Source organism: Manis javanica, chromosome 5 (genome assembly GCF_040802235.1).
Source record: "Manis javanica isolate MJ-LG chromosome 5, MJ_LKY, whole genome shotgun sequence".
Lineage (NCBI taxonomy): Eukaryota > Metazoa > Chordata > Mammalia > Pholidota > Manidae > Manis > Manis javanica.
Genome location: NC_133160.1, coordinates 7,773,120 through 7,798,127, shown reverse-complemented (window position 1 = coordinate 7,798,127; position 25,008 = coordinate 7,773,120). Strand labels below are relative to the sequence as shown.

Genomic DNA, 25,008 nt, shown 5'->3' with positions numbered 1-25,008 from the left:
CCAAGTTATTCAACCTCTCTGTGCCACAGTTTCCTATCTATAGAGGGAGAAAATAACATAGGACCACAGTCCCTTGGTCATAATTCTGAAATCCAAAAATCTCTGAAAACTGAAGTGCTTTTCATAAATAAGGCTGCAGGGGACATGCTTATACCAAAAATATTATTCATTGTTGACCTGAAACTCAAATTTAGCATCCTATATTTTCGTCTGTTAAGTCCAGCAACAGCAGCTTCACACCAACACTAATTTGGCAAAAACGATTGAGCTGTGCTGGCATGAGGTGATTGTAATCTGTATGTTTCCCTCAATGACAGCCTGAGGGGAGTGGGACAGCAAACACAGTGGCTCTGAGCCATGTGCTCCGTCTGTCCTAGAGACAGAGAGAAAAGCCCGAGGATGGAACAGAAAGACAGGGGAGGGGGAGGAGCAGGGATCCACACAGGAAATAAAGTCAGAGAGGCAGGCAAGAGCCGGATCACGTGCCAGCGATGGCAGTGGGAAGTCCGCGGTCACACATCAGGTACCTCAGCAAAACCAGGCTTCAACCCTGGGTCAGTTCTACCCGTGCATCGGCCAGTCCCTCAACAAACATCGTGGGGAAAAAGTTATCTTTAAAACATCATTAGAAAGATGTCTTCAGGACTAAAGAAAGGATTAATAAATATGGCAGCCAACTCAACTCCTACACCGGCTTTGGTACTGGGAAAGGGTGCAAGTTCAATAGAGTTCAAGTTCAAGAGCGTAACATCGATGCCTTGTCAAAGCCCTTGCTGCGTTTCTCTAGCGGGGAAGCATCTGAATGAAAAACCAAAACTTCAGAGTAAGGGGAGAAATGATGTATTTTGCCAATATAGTGTAAATAAACATACTGTATTGAAAAACACAGTGCAATCATAACAAAATTACTTAGTATTAGACCATAACTCATATGATCCCTCGTCTGTACACTCTTTGTTATGCAGATCACCTTCTCTTTTGTCCTAAGATTTAATTTACACGGGGCTAGCATCAGGAGAATGTGGTTATCTCATCAGCCTACTCTGTGAACTCTAACCTGAATTTTCTGCCTCTGTCAGCCAATGGCCGTAAATGTCTCTTCAGCTTCTACTCTTCATCAAGCACTGTGCTAGCCACTAATGTCCTAGAAGTAGATGAGATACTGTCTTGAATTCACCAAGACTACAATTTGTTTTATTCCCAGCATATCAACCATGTAATACTTTATTGTGCCCAGAAGTTGTGATTTTTGTCCCAATTTTAATAATAATACCAGCATTTCGCATGTTCTTAAACTGCGCTGTAAGCTTTGACGTGGATTACCTTACCCTGTCCTTACAAAGCCCCAAATTTAGCAGTATCCCCATTTTTCAGGTGGGGAAACTAAGGTGCTAGAAAGTAAGTATCTTTGTCAAGACCCAGAGCTTGAAAACACTGAACCCAGGGTGTCAAACCTCAGCAAGTCTGACTCCAGAGCCAGCCCTTTTAGCCACTGCACTGTGATAAAATTTATATTAGAAACTTGTGTGTCCAGTAAAATGCCGATAGCCAATCTCCTTCCGCTTTAGCTAATACGGTCTTTAGCCCAGGGAGGCTGCCTCAGCCTCTCCCTTATCTCACCCAAAGGGCTAGTTCAGGTTGCTTTTAGACCAGTGAAGCATAGAGAGTCCATATGCACCGAATTCTCCATATTGGCCCTGCCCACCCAGCCCCCAGGACTTGCCTGGCCCGGCTCTGTGTGCAGGTCCTTTCCACACCGTCACTGCTGAAGGGTTGGTAACTAAAGAACACACCCCGAAGCCTGTCAGATTCTTCTGCACTGGTGCACACACCCCAAAGATGAGCAAACTCCTCTATTATTTGCCCAGGATCTTTGCATTTAGATGCTGGGTCAAGAAAGAATGACACTTTTGCAAGAAGCTGTTCTTTGAGAGAAATGATATTTTTTAGCATCTTCCCTAGGCCTGCAACATAATAGGCAGGTATTGTCCTGGTGATAAATGATAGTTCCTCCAGAGAAAAAAAATGACAACACTATGGGGTCATAGCTCAGGAATTCTCCAGCATTCCTCTCTGCTTGTGGAGTGAGTATGAATCTGGCCACAAAAATCAGGGACACCTGCAACATCAACTCTCCTTCTTAAAACTCAACTTAATTTTTTATTTCAGATTCCCATTCATCTCAGTTAATAGGAAATTACGTCTCAGTCACCCTTGACAGTTCCCATCCACCCTTCCCGTAAATCAGTAGTTCCTAAATGGAAGTGATACTAGCAAGCGTTCCAAAAAGTCCCTCTGGGGACTCAGTTGTCAAAAAGATTGAGAGGGGACACTGGCTTTGGTGGTCAAGGTCAGGGACGACAAATGCCCTACAATGCACAAGACAGTCCCACACCATGAAGAATTGTCTGGGGTTTCGACCTCTGCGTGTCCACTCGGTAGTCATAGAGGTGGAGCACCAGCATGTAATTCTCTGAGCCTAGACCCTAAGTCCGTCTGACACACCCACACACAGTATTAATATGAACTGAATTTTACAAGAATGTAATACTGTATGAACTGGAGGAAAACTGTACTTAGCTCTAACCTTCCCAAGATTCATTTCACATATCAGAAAATCACATTGTAAAGGCAACACTGGGAATGGCGGTCAAGCCTCCGTAGAACACACAGATCCATATCGATATTCGTGGCTGTGGGCAGTGTTTCTATGTATAAGGGGAGGCATCTGATGGCTTTAGCATGTCTTTAGGTATGTCAAGCCCAAGTACTGACATGTTGACATACATATTTTATTATAGATATTTTCCTCTTATTTGTCCTTAAAAAAATTATGATGATACATAGAGGATTTCAGATTTGCACAGGGAGTGTTTAGCAGACTCGGTCGATGTCCCACCCAGGCCCTGGGGCAGTCATCTCCACATATAGGAAGATGTCCTCAGCCATCCCCTGCCGCCCCCAGCCTCAGAGCATTTCCCTTGCCCTGGAAGCAGCCTTTGGCCAGTGGTACAGCGAGCGGGTCCCTCAGGTGAGATAACTGAGGCATGTTCTCACGCCTCCCCGAGGTCCCCAGTGGGAATGAGCCTCAGTTGCCCAGCGTAGTAACTCACTATCACACACATCCTGAATTGGCTTCTCCCCCCACCCTGTCTCACTCCACCATTCCCCTAAGAGTGCCTCCTGGGATCACCTCCCATATATACTGGTTCAGCTCTTGACTTTGTTCCAAATTCAACTTCTGGGGAGCCCAATCTAAGATGGCTGTTCCAAACCATTTATTTGAAAAGGGGGGTGTTGAGTGTGACAGCATTGAGGGCCCCTGCTCTGGGCCCCATCAAGGTTTGGTGTGTATCATTGGGTCATCGATTATCCTTCCTCATGTGGCTCCTTCAGGACTGAGATTCTCTCCCTATTCTGGGCCAATCTTGAGATACAGACAATTCTGCAACATTGAAGAACCCCACCCTGTAAACCAGTCTCCAGGGGTTGAAGTGTCAGACCCACAGAAATAAAGCAGATCACGCTGATGAGCAGAACTTTCAGGTACCAGGAAAGTCATGCAGATAGGCACATCTTTTGTCCCCACTTTTAATAGAAACATGGATTCATAGAACACCCCTCCTTTCATTTAACAAATATTTATTGAGCGTCTATTATGGACCAGGCACTGAGCATACAGTAGGGCACAAAACTGACAAGATCATTTCCCTTATCAAGTTGGGAGAAGCTGATAAGAAACAAATACATAACAGGTGGATTATGCTACCTGGCAATCAGACTATAAAGAAAAATAAAGCAGGAAAGGGAAAAAAGGAGCTAGAGGTAAGGGTGTTGACATTTTAAGGGCAAGTCAGAGAAGACCTTGCTCAGGACAAATGGCAGCAGACACTCAGCCTTATGGTCCAGAATTGGACCCCTTGCTGAAGCAGTGGTGGGTGGGCACAGTGAAAAGGGAGCAGGTGCGTCCCAGAGAAGGTGCTTCTGCTCCAGTGCAACAGATTATCTCCATGTGGGAAGCCAAAAGTCAGCGTTGCCAGATCTTCCCATTTTCCAAAGGACACCCAGAGCCTTGTGACCTCCCCTGAGGGCTGCCAGCAAGCAGGACAAAGTTCTTAGCATCTTTAAGATGTTCTAACTTTCCTTTCTTCATAGTATTTTTAAAACAAAAGCCAGGACGTTCTACCAGTGGCCTGTTTTTACACCGTGCCCCACTCCTCCCTGTAGCCACTATTCCCCGCCCGAAGGATGGAAAGGGGAGAGGGGAGAGGCATGCAGAGAGAGACAATCATACAGTAGTATTATCTGGCCCTGCTTGTTTTCTTCTCAACACCCCCAGCATGTGGGAAATATTGCCTTGCAAAGTCAGTAGTTGATAGAGAAGGATGTGATTTTTTTTCTTTCTTCAAACGCTTCCGAATGGCATGTTGCTGGAGATCCCGATGGGAAAGCCCCAAACAGGACGGCTGTCTTGGCTCGTAGGAGCTCCTGCTTTGGCAGAGCTGTGCCGACATTTAGAAGATGCAGTCGCCAACTCCAGCAAAACTTCCAGTGGGAGTTTTACGACCCTCTTTCATCCAAGCTGCCATTTGGGCAAAGGCCGGATCGCTTCTAATGACTCCGTTTCTACAGCAATGGCCAAGTCCTCTGTCATCCTGCCGTGGCCTGGAACGGCTTCGGTTTTAGGAAAGGGATGCTTCTGGTAGAGCAGGGACTTGCTAACGGCTGCTCTCCAGGGCGCTGGCCCCGTGTGCCAAGAGGCAGGCCAGCCAAGAGCAGCAGAAACCCTCCCTGCAACAGGGGCGAGCGATCCATTTGCCCATTGCTGAAGATGCCCCAGCTCTTTGTGAGTCAAGAAGACCTTTGTCCTTGAATGGTTATGCGTTCCTCTGGCTTCTGAGGAAGCCAAGGCCTGAGAATGAAGGGAGCTTTTGTCATTAAGAGTGATGGTTAGGCCGAAATGATTGGCCTATTTTCTGGTTCTAAAACATTCTTTAAGCGGCCAGTTGGCTCTTGCCCATAGGCTCCTGCGCCTTGCACACACATGCAGCAGGAGTGTGTTGACAGCCGTCCCAGGCTGGGGGTCTCTAGCTGGCTCATTCCGTGTGCACTCCTAAAATATACACTGTAGATCGCCATTCCACCCCCTTTCCAGGGATTCATCATGTCTAGAGCTTTGCGAGCAGGGATTTCTGTATAGAATAAGTTACAGGGAAACAGAACAGTACCTTAGGACGTGCATGAATGCCTCTTCAGCGAGAAGATGGCCAACTCGATCCTGTGAAGGTGTGATGCACCCACAGCAGGTGACAAACAATGGTCAGTGGTGCAAATACATGGTGGCCTGCTGGCAATCTCTCAACAGCCACATGGTTTCTGGATTTTCAACCAATGCTTCATGGCTGTTCTCTGTCAAAGCCACTCATCTAACTCCTTCCAAGCATGGGTTGGTGTCTCTTTTAGAAGAGCCCCTCCAGCTCTGATCTCTGGGATGCCCCCTTAGGAACCCACTTCCTTCTCCACCAACCCCATCCTGTCTTAGTCTGATGGAAGAATGGCTCTTTTGCCAGAGAACAGAGCTCTCTGTTGCCTCGACCACACAAGCCTTTCTTCCTCCTCATTCTTACATGATTCTAAATCTCGAAGAATCTTTAGGCCCGAAGCCAGAATTAGTCAAAGCATAGTTTCCCTTTCCTCAAGGCAGGAAGGGCTTGGCATTCAAATCTTCTGATGCAGCAAAGGTGGGGAAGAGGGACTGCACACTGCCAAGTGCCTCCACTGAAAGCATCTGACTGCCTGTCTTCTGCCCCACTTGGAGAGGTGTCCTTCGGGCGTTCTCCCAGGGCGTTATTTTAGAATAAGTCACAAAGGGCGAAGTGTTTACTGTCCACCATGGAGGCAGAGTTTCTTGGACTCCTTCATTGATGTCAGGAATCAAGCCAGTCAGCCACACGGTCCACAGTTGTACTGAGAATTTTTCTGTAGAGTGGATACATTATTGTGTTTCTGTCTATCTGTCATGAAAATTAGATAGTAGGAAGGATATTTTAGGACATAAAACCTCTAAAAATAGTTTTCATCTTTTGTGCGTGAAAACACCTAGGTTGATTCCAAACACGATAATAAATGTTTCAGTGCCGAATTCCAAAAGTCTGGGATCTAATACCAGCTCCACCTCTTACTACCTTCATGGAAAATGACTCCTTTTGTACCATTCCATTTTCTCCTCCCAAAGCAGGTGACAGTAGGCTCACCATCATAGAGCTGTTGCAAACGTTACATGAGAGAAGCTGCCTCAAGATCACGGCAAATAGGAAGGACTCCTCAGGCGTTAGGGATGGCTATTGTTATTCAGGTGGGGCATATTTTCCCCCTTTTGACCAATGGCTTATGTTACCACACATTCTCGAAAGTAACAGAACCATCTGTCTTTTCAAATAATAATAACCATAGATGTCAATATTCGGGTGGTACAATATGCCAAGCAATCTGCATGGATTATCTCATCTGATCCTGGTGACGGTTCCAGGAGACGCCACCACTGTCAGCTCAGCTGTGCAGATGAAGGCCTGGGCAGCACAACTGGCCAGGACTCACCGCTCCCAGTGCACACTCCGAGCTGCAGACCTGAGCCCGCAGCCGTAACCCACACGCTTAGCTAGCACTCTATGATGCCCCTATCAAATGCCAAACAATTCAGAATTCTGCTAATTCTGCAAGGACTTTTTTCTACTTAACCCAAGTCAGACTGACTTTACTGTATACTTACTTTATATGACAATCCTAGGATGGTCAGCACTGCTGAGAGCAAAGAGACACTAATCACCCTCCCTCCTTCCTTCCTTCCTCCTTCCTTCCTTCCACCTTTCTTCCTTCGTTCCTTTTCTTTCTGACAAGCCAATGACTGGAAGTAAAAACCACAGACAAATCTACTTAGTTTTATTGTTTCATGAATATCAGGTATTTAAAAATGATGAATGCTGTTGCACTCGAGTAATTTCTGCACCGTTTTCTCACGTGATACAGCACCAGGTCCCAGTCTGAGTCATGCACCTGTCTCCCCGGCCCTGGACAAGGGGCCATCACAGCCGCTTGCAGACGGGGCCACAGGGGCTGCTCCTCCGTGGTTGGCTGGTTGTCAGTTTTTGGTCTGTGTGGTTTTGGTTTAGGGGGGGGTGGGGAGGTTGCAGGTGGGCTTTTTTAGAGGAAGTTGAGTCTGCAGAGGCTACAAGATCAAGATCGTTATGCAGCATGACAACTGCTAAACCAAACCAGGCCAGGCTTGGACGCCCTGGTGATACTTAGCACCATGCTGTTACCCAAGAGTGAGTCCATGCACTGATAACGAGTCAGGATTGTTACGGGAAAAATGAGGGGAGATAAAGACAACTGTCAGGGGTTTGGAATAAGGGAAATTTACTCAGTCTGGTATACTGTACCGCACTTGATACAGTGTAATAAAATTCTGTAAGTGTCTTCTGTGAGCCAGGCACTATTCTAGCCATTGATGGGAACAGAGTTCTTGTTCCCATGTAGTTCTTATGATAATGCAGACAAACAAGCAATCAATAAACAAAAACGGACTGTGGAGGTAGTGATCAGAGTCCAGAGTAAAGCGTGCCCAGGGGTACAGACAATGCAGTGGAGGAAGGCCAGGTCCAGCAAGGGACATTTCAGTAGAGATTTGAGTGAATCGATGAAATGAGCCCTGAAAATGCCTGGGGAAAGGTGCTCTGGAGAAAGGGAACAACAACTGGAAAGGAATGATTGTGCGTTCGAAGAACGGGAAGGAAGCCCGCGTGCAGGGCAGATTCCGCGCTGGGGAAGAGCGGGCGGAGGAAGCAAGTTGCAGGAGCGTCGTGAACAGCCTGTCTGAGCCAATACAATTTCAGTATTTTTCCTCTGAGTTTGTATTTCCTGCCTCATTGGTGACAGAATCACCCTTTCTACATGAAAAGATGGTAGTGGCAGTGTTCTTTTTTTTTTTTTTTTTTTCTTTAACATTCTTGGCAAAAGAAAGTGTTGGGAAGTCTTGGTCAATTCCTTGAGATGTGCGGAAGCTGGGTCTGTGAAATCTCGGAGTCTGGGAGGCGTGCTCCCGGGAGCATCCTGTGGCATTCTGCAGGTGGAAGTGGCACCGAGCAGCAGGGAGTGCGCGTGCCCCAGCCCTGCTCTGTCTCAGACACGCCGGGGGACACAAGGCGCGGCATTTCTATGTCTGGATTCCACTTTTCCGGTCCTTAAAATGCGGAGAGCAGTTCAATAGATTCTTGGGCCGAGGAAGGCAGGAAGGGTAAGGAGAGCTGGCGGCCGAGTCAGCGAGTGGGACAGACCCCGCCTCGGGGAGCTCAGCCCAGCTCCAGGGTCACCACCCAGGAAAGAGATCCCAGGGTTACTGTCACCTCCTTGGATTTTTCAAGGAAAAAAAGAAAGAAGCAGGTACCACGACTTTTATGCAAATCTCCCTGTTTGTAAATATTAACAACAATTTCAATTAAAACAACAGGGTGGGAGCCCGCAAAGTACATGTGTGGCTTGGTTTGGCTGCAAGATGGCATATTCGTTTCCCAGGGCTGCCATCACAAACTACCATAAACTCAGGGGCCTTAAAACAGCAGGCGTGAATTCCCTCCCACCTCTGGGGGCCAGAAGTTTGAAATCGAGGTGTCCCAGGGCCGAGCTCCCTCTGAAGGCTCTGCGGGAGGATCCCTCCTGGCCTCGCCCAGCTTCCAGCATCCCTAAGTGTTCCCTGCATCGTGCTGCATCTCTCCAACCTCTGCCTCCTCTCTCACGTGGCTCCTTTTCCATGTGTCTATGTGGCTTCTCTTCTTAAAAGATATCAGTCATAGGATTTAGGGCCCACCTAATCTATGTGACCTCATCTTAACTTGATTACATTTACCAAGACCCTGTTTCCAAATAAGGTTTTGTTCACAGGTACCACATTCATGTCTTTAGGGGGATCCAATTCAACCCACTACAGATGGGCATGGCCTCTATGATGAATTCTTTAGGATGGAGATTCTGCCCTAGAAATCTGGGAACCATACAAACATTAAAACCTGCTTTGTAAAGTTTATGACGTCCCTCTGTCCAGGAAGGAATGGGAAATGGGAGCAAGTTGGTATGGGTTTCCGAAACGGCTTGCCCTCGCCCTCCGAACGGTGTCAGATTAGGCGTACCGCGCTCTTCAAAGCAGTGTTGGGGTTTCTGAGGGCCACTGTGCAGAGTACCACACACTGGGCGCTATGAAACAACAGGATTTAGTCTGTCACAGTTCCGGAGGCTGGAAGTGTGCCATCCAGGTGTCAAAAGACAACACACAACCTTAGGAGGCTCTAGGGAAAGTTCTGTCCTTGACTCTTCCTAACTCTCTGGGGCTCCTAACCATCGGGGTTCCTCAGCTTGTAGCTGCATCGCCCCATCTCTGCCTCCTAGGCTCTGTGTCTGTGTCCTTTCCTCTTCTTATAGGGACACCAGCCACCTGCTCTCATCTTCTTGTGTCCTCAGTCCAGTGGAAATGGGGGAAACTAGGTCAGAGGACAGGGCAGTCAACCCAAAGAGAGATGATGATGACATCAAGTAGGATGGAAGCCATGAGAAACAGTGGGATTTAGCACATGTTTAGTCCCACCCTAATCTCATGGGCATGAATTTGGGGGGCAATTCTGTTCAACCCAGTGTAGATTCTGTTACCAACAGGTCCCTTCCATCTGCCTGACTCTGTGATTAACTTTTCTGTCTTTCCTTGAGAATCATTGCTGTTCTTTCCACCCAGCTACTTCCTTACAAAGCCTGTGTCAACTTCCAAACATCCACGCCAATTTAAAGTCTGGCTTCACCTTGATAATGTCATTAGCGGTAAAACATGTCAGAGGGAAAAGATTTTATTTCCTCTGACATTTTCTAAGCCTGCTATCTCCTCACTTCTAGACTTCAAGCTCCAGTGGACCCCTCCGAAAAACTGCCTGCAGGAATCATGATGCAGAGCGTTCAGGAGAGGAAAACCAAACCACTTTTTCCCTTTCTTTGTCCCAGTGAATAAAGAACTTTAAGAATAGTTTTCTGTGCCTTTCCAATCTCATTCCTTTATGGCCTTTTCTAACTACAGTTTTTTTATGAGTTTCCTTTCCATCACATTTCTGATGAGTCTTTTTACTGCTTTGCACGACAAAATACAGCAAACCCTAAAATATGGATGTCTTGTTCTTGTGAGAAAATGGAAAAGTTCACAAGAAAAGAAAATGACATGAGATGAGAGAGTCGATTCTTAGCAATGGTATTCAAAAGTAAGGAGATTAGATAATGATGCAATTAGAGCCCATTTCTATGGTTTTCTATAATTCTGAACATTTGCTGACTTCTTTGACTGGTTTGGTATTTATGCTTATATCATATCAATTTAAAATCACCCTGTATGCTATGTCCAAGAGGGATGACAAATTATGAAGAAAATATGTTCAGTGGAATTTTAAAAGGAGCTCTCTGATTTTGACCTGAGATGTTATTATGAGGCCATCCAATCATTTTGGTCTTTTTATTCCATCATTTGTGTTCCAAGTGTTTTAAATATTTAAATTGCCTTTCTTCTTATTTCCTTAATGAGAGTTTATTTGCATCCAGTACATAATAACTGACTAGAAATGGCTTTCTTCTTGTGTCTTCAGCCCCATGGAAATGGGAAAGCCAGTTAAGGGGACAGGGTGGTCAACCCAAAGAAAGATGATAATGGCTTCAAGGAGGATGGAAGTCATGAGAAACAGTGGAATGCAGAACATATTTTAAGTTTGAGTCAACAGGATTTGCTGAGAGTTTGGTTGATGGAATCTGAGGGAAAGCAGTGAATCCAGGAGGTGTCTAAGATTCTGTGAGTGAGGTTTTTATAAGTCAGAGCTATAAGTCAATAGCACCCATCTCCCGGAACCAGGATCTGGGTGGGGTTCAGGTGGAGCCTGGCTAGGCCCCTAGGTTACCTTGACAGTAGCAAGTCCCAGTTGGCTTCTTATTAAGAGAAATAGATTGCGTTGGATTACATCACTGGTTGCCAAAGTGTGATAACTGTACTGCATATATTAGCAAGATTATTTTCAATAGGAAAAAACCCTACTTTTTTAATATAGCTTTATTCCAAGTCATGCTTCATAAAATTGTGGCTGACATAGGAATATTTTTTAATTACAATTTTCAGGCATTTATCTCCCTGAAAATTAGGTGCACACATGTACATGCACACACACACACCACACCAGCCCATCAAACCCAAGATTACATGTATAATAACCTAGGGATGAGACTAACTTAAAAAAAAGCTAGGCCATTTTTAAGCATATTAAGAGAATAATAATAAAATAGGTTCTAGACTATGGCACAAATTATGAAGATGGCCCATAAATGATTGCAGTTTGAGAAACTCAGAATTATATCAACTCTTATCGGGACGCATAGGAAAATGACAGGAAAATAAAACTCAAATTCGGTTAGTGAGGAATCTTCCGATCCACAGTCTGTATACTTCAACAAATCAAGGCGACAAACCGGCATAAAGCAGGGACATGAAATGACAGAATCCAAGGGGTGATATGAGTGGTACTTATTCCCCAAATGAAATAATGACTTACTAAAGGAAAGCAGAGTGAGGGAAAACATTGATAATTGTCCAATAAATCTTTCCATAACCTCCCATTAGTCATCACAGCAGTTCTGTCTCTTTCTAACCTACTAACGAAGAGAGTGAGACGTAGCACATAGGCAGGCAATTGCTGGGAGCCCTACAGTGGAGCCACAGAACTGCTCTTTTCCAGTCTCAGGACACCTATGGGTTGTTCCCTTCCCATGCCATCAAGACCATCAGGTGGGAGGGTCTTAGCCAACCGTAGGTGGCCATTTGCCTTTGTAAGAACTATCAGGAAAACACCGTTGTGCACTGAAATCATGTTTTCTGCCCTGGCTGTGGGGCCTGAGTCAAGTCAGATCATCCCTTATTAGCAAAAGGATTTGAGAAGTTCTGAACCTTTACTCCTTTTCCCTCAATCTGAGACATCAACTGTGGTTCCGAGTACTAACCAGCTTGGCCAGTTTACCCTCAGTTGTCCATTTACTCTTTCATTTATTGGGTGCTTCCTATGCCAAATAATGATATGATAACAGCCACAAGAATGAACACAGTCCTCATGGGCTTGAGTGTCACCCTTTCGTAGGGGTGAAGGTGATCGTCAGATAACTGCATGAATACTTGGCAGCTGAGTTTGGTGCTACTCAGAAGTACAAAGTGTGGTAAGAGACTATGTTAGCAAGAGTCTATATTACCTAGTCTTAAGAGTTAGAGGAGACCCCTCTGAGAAAATGAAGTCTGGGGAGAAGTTAGCTACACGAAGAAAAGATACCAACATGTACTAAGGCTCTTAGGCTTGAAGGAACTTGATGTGTTTGAAGAAGAGAAAAAAAAATCACTATAGCTAAGCAGCAGGTAGTCAAGTAGGGGGAACCAGCTGTTCTGGTTTGCTCCAGACTGAAGAGTTTCCCAGGATGGGACTTTCAGTGGTAGAACCAGGGAAGTCCTGAGAACCAAGACAAATAGGTTGTCTTAACCCTAAGTGGTAGGAAAAGTGTTGTCAGACTGCCCTGGAGCGACAAGCAGGGATTGTGTGTGAGAATTCCTGCCAGTTACTGTGAGCAGACCCTGCCCTCTTCTCTGACTTCTTAGGACTTCAAGGTAACAAGGATATGCTCTTCTAGTTATCTACAGCTGCACAGCAAACCTCCCCAAAACTTAGTTCTCACAGTTCCAGTTGTTGACCTGTCCCGGCTGGTGGTTCTCACCCTGGGTCCCTCATGCAGTGGCAGTCAGATAACAGTAGCGCTAAGGCTTTCCTAGGTTCCACATCTAAGATGGGTTTCTCCACCCACATCTGGCATCTCAGCTGGGGTGGTCGGAGCAGCTAGGTGCCAGCTGGGCATCTCCTCTCTCTCTCTGCCTCCCCACATGGCTAGTTTCGCTTGCTCACAACAAAGAGCTGTGTTATGGGGATCAGCCTTCTCATATGGTCCTGACTTTCCCCAGAGCAGGCATTCTAAGACACCCCCATAAATTAATTGCAAAGTTTCTTATGACCTAGCTTGGAACTCACCTCTAATGCATGCTATCAGTCACAGTGAATCATAGGCCTAGGTCACATTCAAAAAGAGTGGAAGCAGACTTCTCTCAACAGGAGTCATATAGCAAAGAATTTGTGACCATCTTCATTCTTCCAGGCAGGCTATGGGTCAGTATGTCTCACAGAATCATAGTGATCTTTGCTGACAATAGGCTATCCTTGTCCCCATAGAAACAGGCGAGATGTCAAGCCTAGCTCAAAAGTGTGTATTTTGACTATGACTGTGTAAGTCAAGACCTTGTTCTTGTAGTGCCACATTTTTAAATCCCTTTCAAGAGCATTACCTCACTCTCTCCACATCCACAAAACATCGGCATGATGAGACAGAGGAGCGCGCCTGTGAATGGGGCCTTCACCCCAGTCTAAAGATTTTATTTGCTTTCAGTGCCTCATGTAATAACTTTCCCTCCACCTTGCAGACTCGGATTGCTGGAAAGTCCTGCATCCTCCCTAAAAGTTCCCAAGCAAACAGAGGCCTCTCAGGAGCTGGAGGCAAGACTGTTCCCTGGCTCCTCCTTGTTGGTCCAGAATCTATCAATGAACAGAGATCCCCAAACTTGTTCAGTGAAGGGCTAGACAGTAAATATTTCAGGCTTTTCAGGCCTGACTGTCTCTACTGCAACTACTACACACTGCCCTTAAAGCCATAGACAGTACATAGATGAGTAGGTGTGGCTGTGTTTCAATAAAACTTTATTCACAAAAACAACTACTGGGCAAATCCCATGGGCCATAGTTTGTCCACTTTTAGATTAGATGACTGCCTCCATTATATATACTCTCCATTTGTACTAAGGGAAATGTGAAGACAAAATGTCCTAATATGAGAAAAACTCCAGATTTCCTTAGGTGATTCCATTTAAAAGATAAAATAATAGGATCTAATGCAGACAGCAAAGATGAAATATTAGCCAAGGAAAACTTCATTCAGAATCTCCCGCACTTTAAGCTGGAAGCCAGAAAAAAAAATTCCTCGAATTCATAATGAATTTGCACTTTTCAGGACCAACAGGTTTTCTCCCTGCTTAAGTATAGACTCCGAATACTCCCAACAAAGTTAAACCTCTATTTAGCCCTTTTCTCATGACAGGAGTTTAATTAATGTATTTGAGAATTAAATCAGTGTTTTCCAAAATAAGAAGCATACTATTCAGGTAATAAATGAGAAGATTTAAGGTTGTATGTTCAATGAATGCTTTTTATTTGAATTGTCCATTTATTTAGTATAAAATTTATTTTAATAAGTATTTTTAAAATATAACTGCCATGTGGAACCTATTACTTCCCAGATTCTGCTGAGGACAAGCTAAAGAAGGTATTTCCATTTTTGAAAAGTGAGTGGACATAAATAAAACCACTAAAGAAAAGCAATAGTAGGGATGATCAAGAATATGGAAAAGATTGTGAAGACAGTAAAGAAATTATTCTTTCTTAGGAAACATTGGATTCAGTTCAGTGTTTCCTGTCCCACCCTGGCTAAACCCTGGACTAACGGCTTGGTGAAGATAGCCACCTTGTGATTTTTGTGTTTATTTTTTTGTTTTGATTTTTTTATCTCTCTCACCTAGCACAGTGCATGCTACATAAAAGGCCCTTAATAAACAGAGACTGAGGGAGTAAATTAATTAAGTTGTCATTCGAATTCTTAGGTTAATTCTGAGTCAGGGAAATGAACTCAAGGATATAGTGTTTCAAACGCTCCTGAGCACAGTCAAAAGTTCGCAGAGCGGAAGAGATGAGCTTGTTTAAAAATCAGTCAATTAGAAGTGGACAGTCCCTTGGGATGTCTCTGCCAAGAGAAGCCCAATGGTACTATAAATCAGGATGTCTAATTGAAGCAATGTTTTAGGAATTAAATAGCAATTAAATCAAATGGGAAAGTTTCTAAGGGACACCTTTGACCCCATGGGGAGCAAAGTCAAAACAACCCCAGAGTCTATGGAAAAAAATGGCTTTCTTCCAAGGGGCTTGCTGGGTAATAATTATTAAAGACATTTGTGATTAAAATCCTCTTTCTTCCAGAGGCTTTATGATCTTGCCATAGATTTCCCTCATGTAAGATCATAAGCGAAAGCAGAAAAATCGCTGAGGTGTCCCAGATGCAGCAAACCACGGAGAAAGGACTTGGAAAAGGAACGTGTAGCAAAAGGTTTTGGCCTGCCGAAAACTAGTTTTGAGAAACCGATTCCCAAAATAGACAACATAATCTGTACCTGTTTACCCAGTGAAAGGAATTCAGCAACCTCGATGTCACCAACTTTGAGGGAAGCCCAACTTGAAGCTTGATAAAGTGTGTGTGTGTGTGTGTGTGTGTGTGTGTGTGTGTGTGTGTGTGTGTAAATGGCTTTTCTAAAACTATGGTAAATCCTTCTACACCAGTGTTTCCAAAAATATGGGTCTCCCAGTTCTCTCTGCAATAGAGGTAACTTTAAGTAATCTGTAGGGGAAAAAAATATTTTCTTTAGTAATTATGTATTATTTTGTACAACTAAAAATCAACCTAATGCATCTATGATATTATGAATTGTTGCTTAGAATGAGGTGAAGGTTTAGAAAGGATGTTAATTTTTCTGAAAAGATTATTGAGGAAATAATTGAACATAGGGATAGTTCTCAGACATGGTGAAGTTCATGATGGTTTTTATTGTCATTTGTTGTGCCCCAGAGGACTAAGAGTCACAAAGCACTGTTCTCAATGAAGGATCTGGCATTAAGTATGCTCTCCATACGGAGGGATTATTTATGTGGCATTTCAAAAGAGTGGTAGTTGTGTACATCTCTACTTTTAATAATAATCACTATCATTAGTAGTAGTAGTCATGGTTGTATTAGGAAATCCTCTTTATCCCAAAGAACTAGGTAACATGGATAATAAAGGAGATACAATAGTGATGGACATCATGCTGGTCTCATCGATTCAGATTACATTTCAAGCCCATCCTCTGCAGAATCTTGTGTCAGTGGTTCTCATCCACAATCCAGCATTTAGTAGCTGTTTGATTTTGTGTGACTCATGTATCCACGAAGCCTCGGTTGTAGCATCTGTAAAATGAGGATGATCCCAACCCCCACTGATGATTCAATCAGAGAATGCAACAATGTGTATAGACACCAGCCATGAAGTAGGTCCGTAAATCATGCTCATTCCTCCCGATTCTTCTTCAGAGAGAATCAGTACATAGTAGACCCTTGGTTATCCAAAAGGTGAGTGGCAGAATCTCTGAGGCTGCCAGTACCATGCAAAGTCCTCTCTATCAACCCTTGATTTCCTGGCTGAGAAACATCATTTTCTAGGTCTTTTCACTTTCTCTTCACCCCAGGCCTCCCTCTAGCAGCTGGCTTCCGCTGGGCAACCATTTCCCCAAAGGGACAGCACTTTCATATACCTTAAGAATACAAAATACGTCAACCAGCTCTTTCTTCTCAGCTGAATTCTGTACCTTTCTTGGACACAAGGGAAATGTTGGCATTTTCCAAAAACTGCTCCAAGACCATGAAAATCAAGACAGAGCTGGCTGACACCCAGGCGGACCCCATTCCTCAAGGTTACCTGGAGGAATTCTTTCATTCCGTACCCATATCTAACCCCACAGGGTGGGAAGGGATGGTTTCAAACTTCATAATCCCTCCTCAGAAACCCATCTTGGCCTCTTTCCCTCCCGTTGTCCGGGGCTCCTTTCCCTCAGCAAATCCTCACATTTCTTACCAACTCTGGGCCAGGGTTGGGGATGAGTGAGGATAAAGACTGACGCAGAAAGAGTTTTATGAAATCTGTTATTTAGAGCAGGTTTTTGGGTTCCTCTGTGATGATCCCCCCATTGCAGTGGAGAACAGCCATGGGGGTTAAAAGAATTGAAGAAGGGGGAAAAGAAATCAATGAGTCGTCAAAATGTCCCAACACATAAGCTAGCACAGCACATGGTGCAGAGGTGTGACTGAGCTCAGGGGACCTGAGGGAGCACAGAACAGCTGTATGCGGAGGTCAGAGGAGACAAGAAATACAAGTTTCAGGATAATGACATTCAAATTGCTCATCTCGCATCCTGGTGGCCTTTCCCAGGCACTCTGTGGCTCCCTTGAGCCTGTAATTTCCTGTCTGGCTTCTATCGTTTGGCCCTGCAGAGACTAGGACCACAGAGTCACATAAGATTCATAGTAACTATAGTAACTGTATATGCGACCCCCAAACCTGAAACTCTCAGGACCAGAGAGACCATGTGACATGAGGTAAAGGACCAAGACATGAGTTCAAGACAGGTTCTCCCTCATTCTATGACTTCGGGCCAGTCCCTGCTCCTCTGTTAGCCTCCTTTTCCTTATCTATAAAATGGGATACTAATTCCTACTTGACAGGGCGTTTGAGACACTATCTATCTATGAAAATGCTTTCTCTACCAAAAAAACTACACAAATATTAGGCATCATTTGTATTTGTAGTCCATAATCAGCCTGAATACAGCCCAGAGCTCGGGATGTACCCTTGAAGTTCTCTGGCAACGGATAGTCTTTGACTTTTATTTTACACTATTTGACTGTTACTTACAAAAAAGTATGCACTATTTCCACTTCCTTCTAAGTACCTTGTTTATTTAAGCTGCCCAGTTATTTCAATTCTGGAAGTTTACCATGATAAATGATTCGCTATTCCCTTAATAAAATTTCAGGAGGTAACCAAAAAGCCTTCTATGCAGACCTGCCTTTTGCCATCTGAAGCATTCCCGAAACACTCCTCAGGATGGTATAGAAATTCCACCTGAGACTCTGCATTCCACCCTTTTGTTATTTTGGGAACTTGAACCCCTCAGAATGGTGCCCCTGGGAGGGCCCCCATGACCTTGGCCGAGGGGAGGTGTGAAAGCCGACCAGATTCCCTGAGGGGCTGTGAGATGGAGGGATTTCTTCCAGAAACATAGGGAAATTTATGTAGGGAGCACACAGTTGGGAGCCGAGAGCTGGCCCTTGCTCACAGACAAACAGCAGGGGGAAGCTAAAGGGGAAGAAAGGAAGACATGCATTACTGCAGGCGAGAGGTCTGACGGGCACTGGAGACCCTAGAAAGGAGGGGGATGAAACTGCAGCCCCCAAACTGCCTCGTGAAAGAAGCCATTCTCTTCCAGCCACGTGCAGACCTATTCATTTAAATCCAATTAAGACTAGAGGGCAGCATTTTTAACAATTTTATTTTGGGGCAGACAGGGCATTGTGCAGTCCATATCTTCCTGCTTGATGGCCTTACTTTTGTGACACTCCCCAAATCCTGCCAGAGGCATACCTGTGACAGGTGCAGGATCCACCATCTACCATTCTGACACCTAGTTCCAACCTTACCACTTCCTAGCTGTGTGATGTCAGCGAGAGGCTTGACCTCTCCGTGTTCATTTTTATAAAATGACTGATGCCTGTTCCAGCCGGTTGTAAATGAAAATACTCCCTGACTGGAAAACAGATAAAGCAGTGGTGGGCCATGTGGTATGTGCATTACTTAACATGCTCAAATCAATCTTTTTAGACATAAAACAGAAGATACATCTAAAACTGCAGTTAAGGGACATTATATTGTCCCACGTTAAAAAAATAAAGGAATCAATCCAGATCGAATCATACGAGAAAAGTCTTCCATGTGTAATTGGAATATTGTGGACACAGGAAGCAGAAAGGAGCTAACCCTTTCCTAAGAGGGATTTTTATTGCTTTGGAATGTCCTATATTTCAGCTCCTTAAACAATAAGAAAGAACACTCAGAATGTAGTATCACACACAAACCTGCTAAGGAGATTTTTCCACCCCCACAAAAAGAAAAAGGCAAATGTATAATAGGGATATACTCCTAAGGACAGTTCCCAGTCATCCCGGGGTAGAAAAGCAGAGGACAGCCATGAAGTGTGAAGCTCTGTAGTCAGCAGCGGTGCGGAAATGGAGACCCCATTGTCCATTCGGGGCAGGACAAGCCTTTCTTACAATCCGTCCTTAATATGTTTCTTATCTCCCGTCACTACAGAGATGTTTTTAAGGTCACTGGTAGACCTTGCGGGGTTGTTTTTTTTTTTTTTTTTTTAATCCAGGGTCTCCAAACTGAGTTCTACTCAGTTAGGCGATAACTGGTCCACGGGGGAGCTTCACTCATTCATTCAATCAATCTGGTTTATTTCCTCCTCGGGCGCAGGGCTGGGTGCTGGGATGACTAAGAGCAACACAGCCCAGTCCCTGCCGAAGGCGAGAAGGAGCTTGGAAGTTTTGAGATGCCCAAAAGAAAGCTCTGGAGGTTAGAATTTACTGAGGGAAGCAGGAAGAGTGGCCTGGACCTGTGACAGCCCACAGCGAGGACTTGGGGTCCCCAAATCAGACTTGCCTTCCTCTTTGAGAGGATGCTCCACTCGCGGCGCCCGCCAGCCCCTGGGCAAGCCTGCCTTTCCACACGGGAGGAGGCTGAGCCCACAGTCACCTAGTTAGATGGGGCCCACCGCTGGTGTCTTCACACGGCCTGAGAGTCTCAGTGGCAGTGACAAGGCTCTGTATTTATGTAACAAGCCTTCCTCAAGTATTTTTAGGCCCACTGTTTAGAAACACACAGAGGGGGAAGAAAGAGAATAAATATGGAAATCAAATGTAAAAACTTCGGGCTCTTGCAACCCGCTTCCTGGGGGAATTTTCCTCTGTGTTCTTTTTCCCCTTCTTCCGCTCGGCGGAATGACTGCTAGTCATTAAGGAAATCTGTGAGGAGCTCACGGTGCAGGGATTGTACACCAAGGCTCCCATCCGCATTTGCATATCCCATTTTTTGATTGGCAGCTGTACATGAAATGCCATATCAGTTGAAAGTATGTTGTGAGCTGGCACTAATGATCCTATGGCTCCAGGGAAACCTGCCATATTGTAATTTGGCTATCAGGCATGAAAGAAATAATTCTAAGTGCCAGGAATGCAAGACTGAATAAATGTTTCCCTGCTGCAGGTTGCCAAGGGTGACACTTCTGATTTAGTATAAACGAATGCCCCGTTGCCTTTGGGGTACCGGGAGTTTGCATTGTATCTGAGCTGTGTGTATAAAACATTAGTCTAAGAAAATGGCTTCGGTGTAAGATGGGAAACAGAGGCCGGCTCCCAGAAGGCGGCGGAATGTTTACAACTAATCACCGGATGAAAGGATTTTGCTACCTTCTATAATGACAGGCAAACAGGATTTGCTTTTCCTGAGATGGAGAATAATGGGATGTTAACTCTGCCTCGCCTTGCCTCGCCTTTTTTTTTTTTTAATGAAATGCTCTTTTGTAAAGAAAATCACATCTGTTTCCTTTTATATATGAAAGGGATATAAATTCTTTTTTTCCTCCCTCTTGTGTGAATAGCCCATTGGTGTACCTTGGAATTAAATAACCCTTTCTGATGTCATCCGGATTTCAGAGGTCTGCAAAGATGGCTGTCACTTCCTTCTCCTTGGCTTCTGACTTCACACACTCTCCTGTACATAGAGGAGCTTTAGAAGTGGGGAACAATCACTTTTGCTTGAATTTTCATTAAAGTCCCAATGCAAATTCCGAGCATATGGAGCTCCATGGAATCTCACTTTCTGTTATAAATGCCCCACACATCCACAGCATGCAGTGCAGAAAACAGTTGTCGGAAAAGCAGTGCCTTTCTAGAAGAAACCACAGGAAGTGTGCTCCAGCCAGTGGTCCCAGTTGACCATGTGGTTGGTCCTGGCTTCAGGATCGTGTTCATGTCTGTCCTAGTTACCCTTGATCTTGTATGGAGATACTCCTCGGAGGTGGTTTCTGCCTGTGGACTTCCTTCCGAGGGCATCATTAAAGCACAGACTCAGGTGCCTGTTTAGACAGGGCAGAACAGCAGTCATGGAAAATGCCATGGTCATTTTACACTACAGGCAAAAGCCAGGGGGGATAAATCAAGTCAGCGTCAGGGGATGTCCAGACCGCCCTTGTTTTCCATTCTCCTTTTGGGAAGAAATCAGCCTAACTCTTGGGCTCCGCTTTTGACTTGGAAACCTCATTATTTCTACTCAACCACATGCTGATGGATTTGGCAAGAATGGTGGTGAAAAGCTAAGGATCCGTTAAAAAATAATGAAGAACATGGTCAGGTTTACCCATATCTACCAAACCGATGGAGAAAACTCCCTTTTGATTAATCCCTTGCGCAGTTCCACTGTTGCCATCTTGCCACTAGTTTTAAAACATTTTAAAGACTCAATAATAATAACACAAATATTTGTGGAGAACTTTCTTTATGTTGAAAATTGTGTTATATACTTCTGATAGAATACACAAATCCCATAAGATATAGCATCTTACAATGGTTCTATTTAGTAGGGAAAGGGTTTTTAAATTGCAAGAAGGGTATTCTTGAGATGTTTCTAATTCAAACTCACTCTTTTTATGCCTTCATTTGTCATGCAAATTACTGGGCATTCACTCTGTGGCAGCCTTTTTTTTTTGTGACTCAAAAATAAATGAGTCAGGGCCCCTGTCCTCAAATAACTCCTAGTCCAGTGGGAAATGCACAGCAAACACACAAACAAAAAGTGTTTGACACAGGCATGTAGAGGTCAAGAGCCTGACAACTGTGGCCATGAGAGAAAATGCCAGTTAAGAAATACAGGAAACAAGTGTCCAAGCTCTTCTCTGTAACTTTAAAGAACAGTGTCAATATAGATATAAACTCAGAGAGCCTCATTGTGCACCTACTATGTGCCAGGCACTTTATTTAGGTACTTAGACATGTTACCGAGGTTAATTCTTCTAATGGCAAATTATTCACTGATATTGAGTTTATGGAGGTCCAATATTCAAGCAAAATGAACTAAACCTTGCAGGCAAGGGGAACATAGTAGAATGCCTCCACTTTTTCCCCATTTATTATCGGAGATTTTGTAAAGTCATTAATATTTGAAGGACCAGTCATCCACATATAGAGTTCCCCAGTATTCCTTCCTTCAGTGTCACTCAGCATTTCTTACACATTACCCAGAATAAAAATGACCAAACAATGTTGATTCTACAAAATCATTTATACTGTATTTAAGGGGGATTGAAGGTAATTGAGCATAACAACATGCTGTAGAACATGTCTCTACAGAATGTTGAAAGGGCCCTGAGAGCTCAGAGAAACCTGTGCCTAAGTCCACGTCAAGCCTGGAGGAGGGGTAATCATGGAGGACTTCATTGAGGAGGTGACTTTCCATAATGGATAAAGTAGAGAGAACTCCAGGCAGAGTAGCCAGGCCAAGTAAATGCCAAGTGGTGATGTAGCATGCAAGCTGGGAGTTGAAAGGCTGGAGGTAAAGCAGTGATAGAGAAGAAGCTAGAAAGGCAGGCAGATGGCCACGCTCTGCTGTTTGGACATTATTGCATTGGCTCCCTGCTTGTTTCAAGATCTCTAGACCTGTAGTTTTCAACTGGAGGTGAGTTGGCTGCCAGGGACAGTTGGCAATGTCTAGAGATATTTTGGTTGTCACAACTGAGAAAGATGCTACTGGCATCGGTAAGTAGAGATCAGGGATGCTACTAAATAGCCAGCGTTGCACTGGACAGACCCCCAGGACAGAGAATTACTGGCCTGAAATATCCCGGGACTGAGGTTGTAAGAAGCTGCTCTGCACCATTTGCTACTAGACCAAACCACTTGCTTTCATATTGTCCTGGTGTCTCGGAGGTAAATGAAAAGCTGGCTTAGACTCTGTATCTTGGAATGAGACTATCTCAAGACAAATATTTATTTGGAATTTATTTATTGGAATTTTTTGTTTTGGAATTTCTGTTTACTTTCTGCTGAGTTTGGAGGGGTAAGTAGGCAGGGGAGAGAGTGACTTTAGAGAGAAATATTAACCTTGCAAATGCGCACATTTTCAATTCACATCCTAGTGACAGACTACAACTTGTAATCGGTATAAAATGATTTTCCGGGAGAGTAAATGCTTATTTTCACTGTCTTGATGTTGGCACTGGATTACTTGGTATTAATCCCAGGGTGACACAGTCACATTTGGAAGCTGTGAGATTTATTTGGCTGTCTTGTGGGGCCAGGGGCAGCCTTCATTTTACATCCTTGATCTTGGAGAATTTAAATAATAGAGCTGCTTTTCACACAGTGGTGTGAAAAGGAAGTTATCCACCCAGGACAAATTCCAAGAGCCAGGCAAAGCCAGGAGAAGGAAGGATGGGGATGTCACCATGTTCACTGTCAGACCCATGCTCAGCAGCAACAACTATTAGCACAGCAAACCACAGACACTTAATAAACACCAACTGTGTGCCTCTCTTCTGGCACAAGAGAGCAAGAAATCTGGGCACTTGTACCCATGGGCTCCAGTGAACATTTTAGAACAGACCTCCTCTCTCACATGTGCCCACGATATGAGGCATAGCTTGGTAAAATTGTTCTGACCAAATATACCATCATCATCTCTTATTCATACCTTTCATCTAAAGCAGAGGCCAGCAAACTTTTTCTATAAAGGGCTAAAGAGTATCTATTTTCTGTTTGCCAGCCATATGGTTTTTTTTGCAACTACTCAGCTCTGACATAGCGTGAAAGCCACCTTAGACAATATGTAAACCACTGAGCATATTTGTTTCCAATAAATATGCTGTGTACCAATAAAACTTTATTTATAAATCAGGCAGCAGGGCCAGGTTTGTCCCAGAGGTTTTAATTCACCAACCTCTGACTGAGTGTAATTAGTACCATTTTAAAGACATTGCCTTCTGTGTATTTAAGCAATATTGTTAAGAATCATAAAACTATTCTTGTTTTGACTCAATAATTTCATACCACAGAATCTAGTCCTAAGAATCTTTGGATTTTCACATACAAGTTTTTGTCCAAAGATGTTCACTATGATAATACTTATAATAATGAATATTTGGAAGCAATTTATTGACTAACAATAGGGCATCAGAAAAATCACATTCCGTTGTGGAACAAAGGCATACTGGATAGTCTATAAAGTGATTCTGAAGAGACTTAATGATGTATAAGATGTGATGTTAGGTCAAGAAAAAGTGAGACAGAAATTATGCATACAGGTTGATCCCAATTAAGTTTAAATCTGCATGTTTATAGAAAAAAACTAGAAGGAAATATACCAAATTATTAAGTATGGTTATCTCTAAATGGAGAGATTATGGGGTGATTTTTTCTTAAAATTAATCCCAGCATGGAGTTATTAAAAGAAAACAAGTGACCACATTGTTTTTTCATGTGAAACCTTCGTAAGAGTATATATCAATAATACCTTAATAAAAAATTTTTTTAAAAAAAGAATCTCCTACTAAGATATGTGAAGCTGAGTATAGCTCTCCCAGGAGATACATGTGGTTTGAAATAAACTGTCAAATAATTATTTGTCATTCTGAACCCAAAAATAAATCAATAAATAAATAGAAGAAAGCAAGTGTTGACATCTAACAGGTTTAGCATTGCTATTTCACTGTCCAGACAGGTGATCTTTGCAAAGTTACATAGCACTCTGAGCCTCAGTTTACTTCTTTGTAAAACAGATACAAGCATCTGACTTTCCAGATTGTTGTGAAGATGAAATAATGTGATATATATAAAATGCCCAGCAAAGAGCTTGTAGCATAGTAAGTACCCAAGAAATGGCAGCTGTCGATATCATTATTCTTTGTTCTAAGCAGTTTTATATCTTGACTGAAGTGATGGTTACACAAATCTATACAAGGGATTAAACTGCAAAGAGCTACCTACACACATGCACACATGCATACACATACACACCACACACACACATAATTATAAAACTTTCCAAATCAAAAGCTAGAAAAAACTGATGTCACCATTGGGAGAGTTTGGGGTAAGAGTACATGAGACTCTACTA

General features: G+C 43.8%; 1 protein-coding gene across 3 annotated transcripts in view; it reads left to right on the top strand.

The window, feature by feature from the left end:
- TSHZ2 (teashirt zinc finger homeobox 2) overlaps nt 1-25,008 on the top strand; it is a 414,422-nt gene that overhangs the window by 322,470 nt on the left and 66,944 nt on the right. Inside the window, exon 3 of one of the 3 annotated variants that reach the window (XM_073236425.1) lies at nt 9,934-24,434. The exons of the other annotated variants lie outside the window; for them this stretch is intronic. The gene's annotated coding sequence lies outside the window, so the exon portion shown is untranslated. Of the gene's footprint in view, nt 1-9,933; nt 24,435-25,008 lie in introns of those variants that run through there. 3 annotated transcript variants of the gene reach the window in all.